The sequence below is a fragment of the Pelodiscus sinensis genome, chromosome 3, assembly GCF_049634645.1.
Source record: "Pelodiscus sinensis isolate JC-2024 chromosome 3, ASM4963464v1, whole genome shotgun sequence".
In the NCBI taxonomy this organism is placed as follows: domain Eukaryota; kingdom Metazoa; phylum Chordata; order Testudines; family Trionychidae; genus Pelodiscus; species Pelodiscus sinensis.
Window position 1 is genome coordinate 115,759,507 of NC_134713.1, and position 16,382 is coordinate 115,775,888.

General features: G+C 40.5%; 1 protein-coding gene and 1 long non-coding RNA gene across 6 annotated transcripts in view; one reads left to right on the forward strand and one right to left on the reverse strand.

Moving 5' to 3' along the window:
• LOC106731451 (uncharacterized) overlaps positions 1 to 3,094 on the reverse strand; it is a 126,431-nt gene extending 123,337 nt beyond the window's left edge. The window contains exon 1 of the long non-coding RNA XR_001367728.3: positions 2,870 to 3,094. This is a non-coding gene — a long non-coding RNA (uncharacterized LOC106731451). The remainder of the gene's footprint in view (positions 1 to 2,869) is intronic.
• The window catches only part of PACRG (parkin coregulated), a 486,879-nt gene that overhangs the window by 276,340 nt on the left and 194,157 nt on the right, over positions 1 to 16,382 (forward strand). The gene's annotated exons all lie outside the window — the stretch shown is intronic.

Below are 16,382 nucleotides of genomic sequence, written 5' to 3' on the forward strand. Positions count from 1 at the left end.
TTGCTAGTCAAATCAGCAGTGTTAAAATGGTACTCCATTACTTTAGTGTCATAATTGTGTTGTGACCGATGCAAAACTAACATCTTTCACACTAGCTTTAACTGATATGCATAGGCAAGATTGTTTTGGTGATTATGAAATGTAGTTTTGTGTATATTCATCTCTTAAATACAAATATGAAATAAGTTATGCTGTAATTGTCAGCCTGAATGTTTCGTATTTCCTCATAGTTCAAGGCGACTTTACTATGGAGTTTCTCAATTCTCAAATGTTACCATGCATGGCATTTATATTTATAACCATAAAACTATGGCTTTCCAGCATCACAGGATACATGAAAACTTAATTCTGCCAACTCAGAAAAGAACACAGTAAATATAATTTTCAGGTAAATTTGACATTGAAACAAAAACAGTACTCTCAAAATTAAATAATCAATTTTAAAATATATTTTGGTAAAGAGAAAAAAAGACTTTTTTACATTTGTTATTAGAGTTGATTGATTAGTATTAATTAGTAAATGATCTTGTACCCAATTACTCAGATGCTATGTATAGTTTTTACTTTAAGAAATGTCATTACTTGATAACTAGTCAAACTTAAATTCAGATAAATGAATTCAGGTTTTCTCACTTGAAATAATCAATTTCAATAGTTTAAATTTCAAAGAAAACTCCATTTATTTCTTTTCTCTTTATAATTTAGCAAAAGAAAAAATTGCATATTGTAGAGTAGTTAATATGTTTTAATCCCTTTAATCAAAATTTCCTCTGAAACTCTTTCCTTGTAGAGGCAGCCTATTTCCATTCACTGACATAAAACAAATTATTAGAAAACTGAGCAAATTGGAAGAATTGATGAATGCTTAACAGAACAGATTCTGTGCATGAGATTTGCAGGTGTAAGGAATTCTATTGCCAACATGCCATCTGAGTATTTGAAGTCAAAAGTCTGACAGTGAATTTGGGACTATTTTGTCTGTGGACTATTGAACAAAATGTGCAAGAAACAAATATTGTGCCTGATTTAATTCTTCTTTATTTCCCAAGCTGATCCAAACCCAGCCCTTCCCCCCACAAGTGAGTCAGCATAGGGATGCCACCATTGCCAGGTGTCTGTTTTTTGATCCAGTCAAAAAGGGACTCTGGCTGCTCTGTTTGGCACTGCTAACCGGGCCATAAAAAGTCCTGTTGGGAGCATAGCAGGTGTCCGGGGCTAAGAGAGGCTCCCTACCTGCCTTGGCTCTCCATGGCTCCTGGAAGTTGCTTCCAGATCCCTGTGGTTCCTAGGTGCAGGGAGACACCATATATGCACTCAACTTACCATCATTGTCACCCCTGCAGCTGCCCCTACCCCAAATGACAGCTGCACATCTCTGCTTGGCCAGGAATCATCACCAGTGGGATTTGTGGGGACAGCGTTTGTGGGCATGAGGGCAGCAGAGTGCATAGATGGTGCCTCCCTGCATTTAGGGCCCTCAGGGAACTTGGTGGCCACTTCTTGGGAGCTGCAGTAAGAGCTAACAGGATGCCTCACACCCAGTTCCTTCCCACACACCAACACCCTGCACCAGATCAGTGTCCCTTCCCACACTTGAACTGCCTCCTAGAACCCATATTCAAATTCCCTCCCAGAACCTGCACCCCTTAACTCCCTTGTCCCAGACCAGAATCCCCTTATCCCTGCACCCAAGCCTCTTATCCCTGGCCCCCTCCAGAGCCTGCATCTTCAGCCAGAGCTCTCACCTGCCCCCCTGATCCTCAACTTCCTTCCCCAGCATGAAGCCGTCTCCCTCACCTTGACCCCCTCATTTCTGGTGCAAGCCACCACCCACAATCGAGCCCTGAGCCTCCTTGTGTGCCCCAAATCACTCTGCCCAAGCCCCATCCCAGAGCCTGCACCGCCAGCTGAAGCCCACACCTCCCCCCATTCTCAAATCCAGTGAGTGAAGGTAGGAGAGAGTGAGTGACAAAGAGAGGGGGATTAAGTGAAAGAGAGTCAGGGGTGGTGCAAGGGTATTTGGTTTTGTGTGATTAGAAAGTTGGCAACCCTAAGTCAGCACCGCCATGTCCTGCCCGTGGGATTTGTACTTCTCTTCCTGCCTATGTGATTCAGGCAGTGATGGCTGTATACTCTGCTTCTGCCATCTGTTACTGACAGTTGAATTGGAGGTGTGCCGAGGAGTGAGAGGTGCTGTGACTCCTTGGCACACTCAGTCTACAGCAGTCTACAGTCTACACAAAGCACAGCACAGTAGCAGTGACTAGCACAAGTAGGGCACACAACTATTGAGGCACCAACCTGACTGGCAGGAGATAGAGAGTCGACCTAAGCTGGCCCTGTGAGGGTATGGTTTGCTCAACCAACCCAGCCCCAGACCTTGTAGTCTGGCCTCACTGGGTTCCAGGGCTCTATTTTATTGGAGATTGAGTCAAGCCCCCTGTGAATATGTATTGCAGTGGTTGTATCTCCCTATCTGCTTTATAATAGTTCTTTCTGGTAGATCATTCTGCCCTGAGGAACTTCTTGTCCTGTCTTCTACATAGATATATCAAGTTGACATAATGACAACTGACTCATTAGGGAGAAGATTTCAAGAAAATGTGTAAAAGTAAATAAATGCCTGCAGTCCACACTAAATCACTTGATAGGTTATCAATTAGGCTAAATTTGATTATTGAGAAGACAGGTATTTGCAAGTGCCCATTGTTCTCTGAAAATCTTTGTGTCCCAGAAAAGAAATAGGAATATTACAAATCTATCTCTGCCTACAATGTGGCTCTCATGCAGAACTAGTTTTAGAAGGGTTTCTAGAGTCATACATTAAAATACAGTATTTAAACAGTACAAGGTAATTTGTTCTACTTACCAAATCCAAGCAAGGACTACAGAATTACCTCTTCTAAATTCATGAAACTTATCATTTTAATGGCCTAGTGCTGTTTGTGCTGGAAGAACAGATTCACACAGAGAAGCCAAAGTCTTGGTTCTTGATTGATTTGTAGCAAATGTTTTCCATATGCATATGTCAAAAAAAGGCAAAGATCAGGTAACTTCTGTATTCAGCCTTGTGTCAAGACATGTTTACTGTCAACATAAGGTTTTGAAAAATGAGCAGTGAAGGACACAGCGTTTTGTGGCATGCTTGTCATGGAACTGAAAGGCATGTCACACCTGCTGTTCATTTGTAACATGCCATCTAGATTGATACAGCCAATGTAACAGGTGTATGGCATGCCTTTCACTTCACTGACACCCGTACTAGATGCCACAAAGTCCTGTTACCTTCACCTAAAACAACAGTGTACTTTTAAACTGCATACAAGTCCAGAGCAGGATTTTTTCTATCAAATACTGCCAAAAAATATTCAAAATACATAAAAAATTTTCAAGTGGTAAGGTCTGCACAGAACTTTATTTACGCAAGTATATTTGATGGATACGTATATTTTCAGAATATCCTTACTGACTCTACCTTTGCAGAGGTTTCTAAGTCTTCTCCATTCCATCTAAATTTAGTTCAAATAAGGTAAAGGGGGAAACATCAGTTAGTGGCAAGTCAGCCATTTTGGACTAGCTATTGACTCCTCTTGGAGATCTATTTGCCACAATGCATAATATCTGCAGTTCTGGAGTAAAACAGCATGGGTCAACCAATATAAATATGCTTAGCTCTCCTGACTTAACTGATGTTACACCAATTTATATCAAGAGAGGCTCTCAGAACTTATTTTGTAGTCATGTGTATGCTCTAAGAACTTGGCTATATTTAGAATGCAAGGGAATCTTGAGTATCCATGTTTACAGAAGTGCAGCCCCCAAAATACTTTAGTTAAAATGGTTATTTGAGCATTATCTGATGGCCTACGTATTACATTCAGCTGTAGGTATGATCACAAGATCAACTAAATATGATGTCACATCTCAGCATACCTATGTGATGTCTCTGGTCGGGAGAAAGGGCACTGAATTTAATACTTGTCTGAAATCAACCAACTTGCTCTCAATGTAGCACAAACACAAAGGCTGCATCTAGACTGGCAAGATTTTGCACAAAATCTTGCCACCTATCTAGACTGGCCACGAGTATTTGCACAAGAACACTGACTTTGTACTGTACAAAATCAGTGGTTCTTGAGCAAATACTCTAATGCTCCCGCTCAGGGATAAGCCCTCTTGCACAAGTATTCTTGCGCAAGAGGGCCAGTGTAAACAGACAAGTTAATTTCTTGCACAAGAAAGCCCGATGGCTAAAATGGCCATCGGAGCTTTCTTGCGCAAGAGAGCATCTACACTGGCACAGATACTTCTGCGCAAAAGCAAATCTTTTGCACAAAGGCACATGCCAGTATAGACGCTCTCTTGCACAAATACTTTTAACGAAAAGCCTTTTCCGTTAAAAGTATTTGTGCAAAATCATGCCAGGCTAGACGCAGTGAAACAGACTAGTGGGTGGTCTCTATAGGAATACCAATGAATCCTGTATGCAAGAGGCAGCTGATTCTCTGAGGGTTGGGTGGAATATCTGTTATCAGAGGTAGCTAACAGAGAGCTATGTTACACAGTAAAATGGAGGAGTAACTGCATGCACTCCCTAAATCCATGAGAACTGAAACAAGCCATGTTTGATTGTATTGTGGCTGCACCTACTACAATCATGGTCAAGGACCTTCTTGTTTTAACTGCTGTACAAACACAGAATAAACATGGTCCCTTCTGTAATTAACTTAAAATATAAAACAAGAGGCAATAGATGAATACAGAGAAATGTGGGAATACAAGGAAACAATGAGACAGTATTGGCCAGAATAATGAGGCAGGGGCTTCAGAGCACCAGTTGACCTAACTGTTGTTAAGTTTTTTTATAGGCCTCATGGAAAATGAGAGTTTTCAAGTGGGTTTTGAAGGAGGATAATTGATTAGTTGTGTGAAATATTTGGAGAGGCTCTCCATAAACAGAGGGTCATCATGAGAGAAAATAGGAAGGAGTTTATTTCAAAATTTAACAAGAAGATAATAGAGACTGGCAGAATTAGATCAGAGATAGGCGTCAACACCTCTATAACAATCAACAGGTCATGGGGGATAGGCCATGAAGCTGGAAAGTGAAGACAAGTGCTTATCTTTGCTGCAGTTGAGAAGAGAAAAGTATCCAATGTAGGAATGCAAAGAAGGGGTGACATGGTCAAAGAGACAAACCAGGAAAATCATCTGTGTGACTGCATTCTGAATGGTTATGAGTTGCTCAAGATTGCATTTGTTAGAACCAGAGAAAAGGATGCTGCAGTAATTGAGACACAAGAGGATGAGAGCCTGGGCACAAGAGTTTTAGATATGTGGGTGAAGAAGGGCCTTAGAGATGTTGTTCAAAAAGACTCTAAGATTTATATTAATTACTGGGTAGTTTGGCTGAAGCAAATCCTGTCATATAACTTTTCTTTTGGACTATCATCTCTGGTATCCCAAAATAGTTATGTAGTGTAGATGTATCCTAAGGTATCCAGACACAAACCAAACTAACACTTTGCATGAAATCCTGGCTTTGTTGAAGTCAATGGAAGTTTTGCCACTTATTTCATAGTCACACAAATGTACAGCTGGAAGAGACTTTGAAGTCATCAAGTCCAGCCTCCTTTAGCAGGATCAAATAAACCAAGACCATCCTTGACATTCATCCAATCTGTTTTTTAAAACTACCAGTTAAGGGATCCCATAACCTCCTTTGGAAACCTAATCCAGTGCTAAGTTATTCTTATAGTTGGAAAGTTTTTAACCTAAATCTCTTTTAATTACTACTTGTCTTACCTTCAGTGGAGATGGGAAACAATTGGTCACCATCTTATTAAAAGCCTAAACATTTCTAAAGACTGTTATCAGGTCTGTCTCTCCTCCTCCCTCCCAGTCTCTTTTGTCAAGACTAAACATGCCTCTTCTTTTAACTTCTTCTTGTATGTCAAGTTTTCTGTGCATTTAATCATTTTGTTGTTTTTCTCTGGGTGTACGTCCATTTGTTCACATCTTTCCTAAAGTGTGTTACCCAGAATATGACAAAGTATTCTAACTGAGATCTCACCAATGCCAAGTAGAGTGGGACAATTACTTTCCATGTGTTACAGATGGCATTCTGGTTAATACACCCCAGAATTGTATTAGCCTTTTCTGCAGCTGCATTATAATGTTGACTCATTAATTTTGTAGTCATTATAACCCCAGATCCTTTTGAACAGTACAATAACCTAGCCAGTTATTCCCTATTTTGTAGTTGTGCATTTGATTTTTCCTTCTTAAGTGAAGTATTTTGAACATCTCTTTTTAAAAATTTCATCTTGTTGAAATCAAGTCATTTCTCCAATTTGTCAAGGTCTTTTGAATTCTAATGCTGGCTGGCCTCTAATTCTAGAACCCTCCCATCTTGGTGTCATCTCTTTATTTTAAAAGCATACTCTACACTGCATTATCCAAATCATTAATGGAAATTTTGACTAGTACTGAATCCCCAGGCCTGACTCTTGTGGGATCACATTACATGCATGCTCTCAGATTGACAGTGCACCATTGATAACTGTTCTTTGAGTACAGTCTTTCAGTAAATTGTGTACCACCTTTTAATCACTTAATCAAGGCCACATTTTCTTAGTTTGCTTATGAGAATGTCATGTGGGACAATGTAAAAAAAATCTCTAAAATCAAGAGAACACATTTACTGTTCCCTACCACCACCACGCACACACACACACACTAGCACAATAAGCCCATCAAAGAGGGAAATTAGATTAGTTTGGCATAATTGGTTCATGACAAATCCATGCATCTCAATGCTTATAGCTCTATTATCCTCATGATGCTTGCAAACTGATTGCTTAATAATTCAAAACTTGGAAAGATACTGGAACAAAATTAAGCTGACTGGTCAGTAATTCCCCGTGTCATCTTTCCTACCATTTTTGAAGATTGATACTATATTTGTCCTTCTCCAATCTTCTGGGATCTTACCCATCCTCTGTTAGTTCTTAAAGATAATTACTTACTGTTCCAAGATTGCTTCAGCTAGTTCTTTAAGTACCTTAGGATGAATTTCATTGTGTCCTGCCAAATTGTATACATCTAACTTATCTCCATATTCTTTAACTAGTTCTTTTCTTAATTGTGTTGTGTGTCTGATCAACCTTTTTCATGAAGACTGACGCAAAATAGGCATTAAAAACCTCAGCTATTTTTGATATAATCAATTATTAGCTCTCCTTCCCAACTAAGTAAAGGACCTATTCTTTCATTCCTCTTTTCTTCCTCTTTATGTATTTAAAGAACCTCTTCTTACTGCATTTTATGTCCCTTGTTAGATATAACTCATTTTGTGCCTTAGCTTTTCTGATTTTGTTGATACACGGTTCTGCTGTTTGTTTGTATTCCTCATTAGCAAATTGTCCATGTTTCTACTTTTGGAGGATTCTTCTTTTTAGCTGAAGTCAAAAAGCTTAATTTGACTTTTGGCGCTATCTACATAGCAGAAAATTGAAGAAAAACACTCTTCCTTTAACTCCCCTTACTCCTTGTGAAATGAGGGTTACAGAAGTCAGATTAAGAAGTCCTCCATCTTGACATTATTTTGAAATAACAGCTTGTTGTGTAGATGCACATTCTGTTATTTTGAAATAACATCAGTTATTCTGAAATAACTCTATTGTGTAGACGTAGCTATCATTTTAGTCAGTTTTTTTAAGCCCGTTATCTTTATTCTGCTGTTCACTCCTTCCTTTCCTTAGTGTCATGCAATCTATGATTACTTTCACCCAACTTGCCTTCCACCTTTAGATTTGCCTTCCACTTTCAAATATTACCCTGGGTTACGTCCTTCAATTTCTGGGGGGAAAAGCTTGTTCCCCTTACATTCCAAGAACTTATTGTAAATTTTGTCTTTTCCATATTACTTTTACAATAGATGTCTAAGTCATTACAGTCTTCCATTACTACCAGATCATGTGTTTTTTATTTTTGTTATTTGCTCTAGTAATGCCTCAACCGTTTCTTCTTCCTGGTTGGTTGGTGTATAATAGAATCCCCCAGCCATAATAGCTCCCTATTTTTACCCCTTTTATATTTACCCAAAGACTCTTGACTAGCCTTCCTGTCACCACCTTCTTAACCCCAGAACAAGTGTATATATTCTAATCTATAATAAAGTATTTCCTCCATTTTTATTGTGCCTGTCCTTCCTAGTTAAATTTTACCCCTCTATGCCAATAGTCCAGTCATGAGATTTATCCAAAGTTCTTGTCGTGCCATCAAAGCATAATTTCATTTAGGTACAATTACTTCCAGTTCTTTCCACATTCCTTGTATTTGTGTATAGGTATCTAAGATGTTGAGCATGAACAGATTTCCTGTCTGCATGTCACCAGGGTCTGATTAAATGCATTCTAGAATACTCAAGGAGCTCATAGAAGAGGTATCTGAGCCTTTAGCTATCATCTTTGAAAAATCATGGAAGACAGGAGAGATTCCGGAAGACTGGAAAAGAGCAAATATAGTACCCATCTATAAAAAGGGAAAAAAGAACAACACAGGAAACTACAGACCAGTCAGTTTAACTTCTGTGCCAGGAAAGATAATGGAGCAAGTAATTAAGGAATTCATCTGCAAACACCTGGAAGATAATAATGTGATAGGTAACAGCCAGCATGGATTTGTAAAGAACTAATCATGTCAAACCAATCTGATAGCTTTCTTTGATAGCATAATAAGTCTTGTGGATAATGGAGAAGTGGTGGATGTGGTATATCTACATGTTAGTAAGGCATTTGATATGGTCTCTCATGATCTTCTTATCAATAAACTAGACAAATACAACTTAGATGGGGCTACTATAAGGTGGGTGCATAACTGGCTGGATAACCATTCTCAGAGAGTAGTTATTGACAGTTCACAATCCTGCTGGAAGGGCATAACAAGTGGGGTTGTGCAGGGGTCTGTTTTGGGACCGGTTCTGTTCAATATCTTCATCATAAATTTAGATATTGGCATAGAGAGTACACTTATTAAGTTTGCAGATGATATGAAGCTGGGAGGGGTTACAAGTAGTTTGGAGGATAGGGTCATAATTCAAAATGATCTGGACAAACTGGAGAAATGGTCTGAGGAAAATAGGAAAAAGTTTAATAAGGGCAAATGCAAAGTACTCCTTTTAGGAAGGAACAATCAGTTTCACACATACAGAATGGGAAGCGACTGTCTAGGAAGGAGTACTGCATAAAGAGATCTTGGGGTCATAGTGGACCACAAGCTAACTATGAGTCAACAGTGTGATGCTGTTGCAAAAAAAGCAAACATGATTCTGGGATGCATTAACAAGAGTGTTGTGAGCAAGATATGAGAAGTCATTCCTCTACTCTGCACTGATTAGGCCTCAATTGGAGTATTGTGTCCAGTTCTGAGTCCCACATTTCAAGAAATATGTGGAGAAATTGGAGAAGGTCCAGAGAAGAGCAACAAGAATGATTAAAGGGCTAGAGAACATGACCTATGAAGGAAGACTGAAAGAACTGGGCTTATTTAGTTTGGAAAGGAGAAGACTGAGAGGAGACATGATAGTGGTTTTCAAGTATCTAAAAGGGTGTCACAAGGAGGAGGGAGGAAAATTGTTCTCCTTGGCCTCTGAGTATAGGACAAGAAGCAATGGGCTTAAACTGCAGCAAGGGAGGTTTAGGTTGGACATTAGGAAAAACTTCCTAACTGTCAGGGTGGTTAAACAATAGAATATGTTGCCAAGGGAGGTTGTAGAATCTCCATCTCTGGTGATATTTAAGAGCAGGTTAGATAGACAGGTATCAGGGATGGTTTAGATGGTGCTGGGTCCTGCTGTGAGGGCAGAGGACTGGACTCGATGACCTCTTGAGATCCTTTCCAGTTCTAATGTTCTGTGATTTTATGATTTCCCTTCCCCATCCCCACTGATTTCCTTCTTGTTCCTACCATTTTGTTGTTTTCTGTGCCTTCTTCCCACCCAACATCTAAATCAGTTACAGTTGATGTTGTTATGCTCACTGTGGGCTTTTGTCACTTGCCCCCTTTAAATCTAGTTTAAAGTCCTCATTAAGTTGGCAAATTATTGTGCGAAGATACTCTTTCCCTTTTTGAATAGTGGACCCTATTTCTTCCCAGCAGACTTTCTTCAATGGAGTCAGGATTTTACCTTGTTGTTTTAATCTAGAATTCAATTGGAAGCAAATGCAAACGCCAAACTACAGGTTTAATGAGTCTGTTCAATAAAGGATTATTGTATTTTCTATACAGGAGCTAATTTTCAAATGTGGTCACTTAGGTTATGTTGCCCAGTTCTGTGGTTTAGCATTAAAACTGACATTTGTAGCAGATGCCTATAACCCGTTTTTGATGTTTGAAAGCTGGTGTATACCCCAAATTTGAAAACTGGGTTCTCTGCCTATATATATGGGAATATTAGGGAGTACATCGTTGTTAAACATTTTTAGTACATTTGGATATATACTGTCTGTTGCCGTATATAACCCGCGGGTTATACACGGTTTTACACACACACCCCCATCCCCACCTCCTGCAGGATATACATGTCCGCGGGATATACAAGTTTATTTTTACTTGCCTGCACTGTGCTCTCTGTTGCCCCCACCCAGAGGAGGGTGGGTTGAGTCTGACTGCGGCTACGCGGAGCCTGGTACGAGTGTGGATTCCTTCCTGCAGGCCAGCCAGCTCGCCTGCGCTGCGCTCTACGTTCTCCCCACTGGCAGCAGGTATGTGCAATTACCTTAAAGTAGCTTATATAACCCGCGGCTTATACACGTCCGCGGGTTATCTAAAACTTTTTTTACGCATTCAGGAAAAAACGTGGGTTATGCACGGGTGTGGGTATACTCAAGTGTGAGTTATATGCGCTAATTTATGGTAATTGTAACTTAAACTGGTACCGTACATGTTATATTTGTTCAAAACCAGCTTTTTTTAAAAGATGAATGTGTAGATTTAGAATTTAAGTTACATTTTCAGCAAGGTGCAGAAACATCAATACACACATCTTCCATTAACAATAGGGCTTTGGTGTTGAGTTTCCTGTGCACAATACTAAAAATGATTATTTATTTAGATTTATTATACTCATCAATTATCTCTAGGGATTTATAAAAATGTTTAAAACCACACTAATTAAATCAACTCAAAACTGCAATTAAAGAATCTCTCTGAATTACCCCAGTCTTAAAACAAGGCAGCTTCTCATTAACCCCAGCTAACCCTATGGGATAATACCACATATAAAATCCCTCAATAAATATCTCCAGCCATAAAAGAAAACAGATTCTTCCCTGTCATTCAACCAAATATAACTGCCATCAAATCCCCTTCCATAAGAAAAACTAGAGAAAACAGATAACTCTCACAGAGTATCTGGAAGTCAAGTATCAGAGGGGTACCCGTGTTAGTCTGAATCTGCAAAAGCGACGAGGAGTCCTGTGGCACCTTATAGACTAACTGAAGTGTAGGAGCATAAGCTTTCGAGGGCAAAGACCCACTTCGTCAGATGCAGGTGCCACAGGACTCCTCGTCGCTTTTGCAGAGTATCTGGAAGGTCATCAAATCTGGGCTCTGATCAGCAGAGAAGGGAAGCAAGTTCCAGATCTTACCAAGAACAGCCTGGCATCTGAACTCATCCATCTTTTTTTTATGTGCATCATTTGACTGTATAATGAAATGATTTGTCTGCATATATGAGAAAAATCCTACTCCATTTCCAGTGAGAATATAAACGTTACTCAGTATCTTCCACATATTTCATCATACATAGCATTGACCCCCCCCCCCATATATATATACATTAATATGCTTTTAAAAAGCATTTAGCCACAAAGAGCAAAGTGTTTTCAGATGCAAAAATGAACAGTTTTCTTATAGCTTGAGAGGGGTAGCTGAGTTAGTCTGTAACTGAAAAAACTTAAAAAACAACAAATGGTCTAGCGGCACCTTAAAGACTAACAAACCATGTGGATGGTATCATGACCTTACTTGTACTCATTTGAAATGTAGTGAATGAGACCAATACATTTCAGTAAGCGCTAGACAAGTGAGGGGCAACTTAGGCTAATGAATGGGCAGAATGAGTGGCCGTCCTTCATCTCAGTGTGCTGCAAGATTGTCATAACCAAGACAGTATCCTGGGATAGGGTAGTTTTCCTAACTACTCTTGCATGCCTAGAATTTTTGGGGTATGCTAAGGTTGAACTGCAGCAGCAGTTTGATTGCAGTGGGATCACATGGTTCTTCTTCAAGGAGTGTCCCTGTGGGTGCTCCACCTTAGGTCTTTGGCGTGCCTCTGCATGCCTAATTGGAGATTTACAGTAGCAGTGCCTTCTGGTAGCTGCGCACATGAGGCAGACGGCACACACAGTGCCACTACCATGCATGCGCAGCAACTACCCCTTCACTTCCTTCTCTTCCCTGGAAGGAAAAATCAACATGTCTGAAGAAGAGGGGAAGGGGGGGGGCGATGGTGGAGCACCCATAGGGACAACCATCTTAAAGAACCTCCATTACTGCACAGGTTGAATGACCTTCTCTTCTCACAATGTTGCGTACAATCAGCATGCACATTACTTCACGTCTTTTCTTTAAGTGCATGTCACTTTTGTAATATCAGTAGGAAATAACCTTTGTGGATGAAAACCAGCAGAATCTGACAATCCTTTGCATGGGCAATGGGAAACAAAATGTCTAATGGGCCACACACAGAATCCCAATAGGCTGAATGTGGCTGTCAGGCCACAGGTTGCCCACCCTTCTGCCAGATAGTTTGTTGAGTAGAGGTGTGAAATAATTGAGTGACCTGTACATATAAGTTTGTTTTGTAAATGAGTTAAATCAACATGGAAACAACCTTTCGTCAGAAGCCCTTTACTTATTGGCTATTGCTCTTCTGACCATTTGAAGGAGGGAATTAACTTTTTGATGCTGAATGAAAGATGATAGGTAGAGAGAGGATAGTTCATGAAAAGCTTTGAAAGTGAAGGTAATTAGCTTATGTTTGATATAATGGAAAAGAGGAAGGTAGCGAATGAATGCAAAGAGAGGGGAGAAATGGTCTAAGCAATAGGCTAGACAAATTATCTGTGCAGCTGCACTCTGAATGGATATTGGAGGGACAAGATTTCATTTGTCATGGCAATAGGAAAAGGTGTTGCCATTATACATTGCCCTTTTTTTAATTGATTTCCATGATTCAGAGCTCTTTCATTTGTAAATGCATTAGATTAGACAGAAAGGTCTTTGGGGCACTGACTATCTTTGTGTTCTGTTTGTACAGCTCCTAGCACATTGGGACTATGGTCTGTAACAAGCCACGAAGTGCATCTCTCAGAGAAATAATAAAATATGTTCCTTTATTTATTTTCTTGTGTATATTTGAATTTTATCTGCCACCATGTTGCTATATAATTTAGCTTATTCAAACCCTTCTAATGTGTTTTACAATGTTCTACAATTTCTACTGATCTTAAGTGCTTTTAGACTAAAAACTTTGCAGCCTCACTAATCACCCTTTTCTAGATCTGCAATAAATATAGAATAACATTAAACCTAGTTCTGATCCTTAGGGCATCTCTACTATTAGGGGTTTTTTTTTTTTAACTTTCCTTGCTCTAACCAGCTTTTAATTCATGAAAGGATTTTATCTCACTCCCTGTGGCTACTGAGTTAACTTAATAATCTCTTGTGAGGGACTCTATTGAAAGCTTTTGAACATCTAGATAGATATCTAGAGGGCCAGATATCCTTTATCTACTATTCTGTTAACTCTTAAAGCTGTCCTTCAGACCACTTTAATGAGAGATCAACAGACTGCAGTTCTAGCTCTTCAGAATCTAGTCTAAGGTAAGCAGACTTATTTAAATTAGAGCAAGTGGCATATACAACCTTCTAATTAAAAAAGATTTGGTGTCAGAGGCATCCGCTTAGTCCTTTCTAAATTAGTGAAACAGCCACTTGAATTACCTGATTTTTGTAAATTTGAGATTTCATATACAGTCAGTTCTAGTTTGTAGAATTAGTAAAAGATGAGTTCTCCTGATGACAAATGCAACAATCCATAAGAATGATAAGGTGGCTTTGCAAATACAATATGAAGTCAAAGGGATTACTAGCATAGTAAGGCATGAGTTCTTATATTGTAAATGCCTTTAAGACAAGGGCCATGTGCACATGATGGAAAAGATTGGCTAAAGGTATGCAATCCCAGCTACATAAAAAACATAGCTGGAGTTGAGGTATTTTAATCTGAGCTTTGGCACCATCCCCAAAGTAGGATATCGATGTGAGACATGCTCCATCAACTTCCCTTACTCCTCGTGAGTAGAAGTTCTGGTGTCACCAGGGGCGATCTCAGCTTTTGATTTAGAGTGTCTTTACTAGCTCCACTAAATTAAACTCCAGGGCTGTGTCTACATTGGCAAGATTTTGCGCAAAAGCAGCCGTTTTTGTGCAAAATCTTGCCACCTGTCTACACTGGCCACGAGTACTTGCGCAAGAACACTGATGTTCTAATGTATAAAATCAGTGCTTCTTGTGCAAATACTCTGACGCTCCCACTCAGGGATAAGCCCCCCCAGCACAGCAGGGAGACCCGAGGCGGGACCTTTGCCCCGGAGCAAAGCCGCAGAGGCGGGGGACCCCGCCGCCTGTGCGGCTTTGCTCGGGTCTGCCTGCTATGCTGGGGAGTCCCCTACAACACACCAGAGAGACCCGGAGCAGCTTTTCTCACTCCGGAGGACGCGGTGGCGGGACCGCTGCGCTCTGGGTGGTCCCGCCGCCCGCGAGCTCCGGGGTGAGAAAAGCCCTGTTCATAAGTGCGGATCCGACATAAGTCGGATCCGCGTAAGTCGGGGACTGCCTGTACAATGAAGGTACTCCTCCTTTGTTTTCTTCTATAATTAACTGTGTGGGGGGTCTTTACTAGGTTCCCCCCCACTCTTTTCCACCCAGACCTCTTTAGTAGATAAATTGATTGGACCTTACAATTTCCAGAGAGGCTTCAACCAACTCCCTTGCTTTCCATCCAGATCCCTCCAGCAAATCCACTGCCTGGGCCTTACAACCCACCCTCTCATAAGAGGGGTAAAATGGACTTTAATGATGGGGAGTTGGCTCCCTGCAATACCAATCACAGGAGTCCCCCGCTCACTCAACTGCCAGAAACCTCTCCGTAAGTCCTTTCTCTAAGACATTTATCCTTTACTTGTACTCCTTCTTTTATGGAATACCTGTCCTGCACTGAATATCCACCACAAGGAGGCACCAGCCGTTAGCTTGACTGCCTTCTCCCCACACTCACCCAGGTTCCCAGACATCTCCCAATGCCAAATATATGGTGGCACCAGAGTCTAGTATGTGTACACTGTTCTCCCAAAATAACTGGTGCTCCATAGATTATGGTAAGATATGGGATTACTACCCCCCCAGCGGGCACCAGAAATTTGGCCACCTCCCTGCTTATGTATTTCCTTGTCTTGTCTCCCCTGCAAGAGTTCATGGATTCCCACCAGACCCTAAGCTTAAGCTTATCTGACCAGACAATGTTAACACCTGGAATTATTTCCAGTATTCATGTCAGGCCCCTCTTTGTTCAGAGCAGTAGTTCCCAAGTCATATTCTCTCAGGTGTGCCCCCAATATATTTTGTAGCCACTGATGAGCCCACACAGTATACAACAGGACAGAGTATCAGTTGATCCCAACATGCCTCTCCATGCATGCCAACTGAGCACTGCTTGACCTCAATCCCAGGTGCGAGTCCTAGGGCAGTTTAGAGGCAAGCTTGCGAGCTCAAAAGACAATACTGTGCCTGCAGACCCACACCCTCATATGCATGGCTGGCTATGTGATATCTGAAATGAGAATGTAACAAATGAATGCTGATTTTCCACCTGATTCCTTATATACGTCTGGAAAGCATTAGAATGCCACTGTCTAGTTGCCTGAATAGCCTCGGCTTCCATACCTAGTTGTGTTGCTGCCATAGCAATCCCTATTCTGAATTAACTAAATTCATGAACCAGCAGCCCCAAACTGAAGGCAGAATTTTCCCAGTTTACTGTGGATGTAATAGCAGAATAATTTCTAAGACAGTCTTAACAAAGAGTGTGTGGGAGGCATATTATGCAGTTGTGGTGTTTGTCTGTAACATCTCTCAAAGCTACCTAATCAATCACATGATCAAGAATATGATTTGTTTATCACCCAAGAGAGGCCATCAGTAAACAAGTTACTTTGCTGTAAATAAATGAAAGTGGGGTAGTGTTAAATAATGCAGAGCTAACTAAGAAATAACCCAATTACAGCCAGATAGAGAAGCACATCTGTTTTTGTACA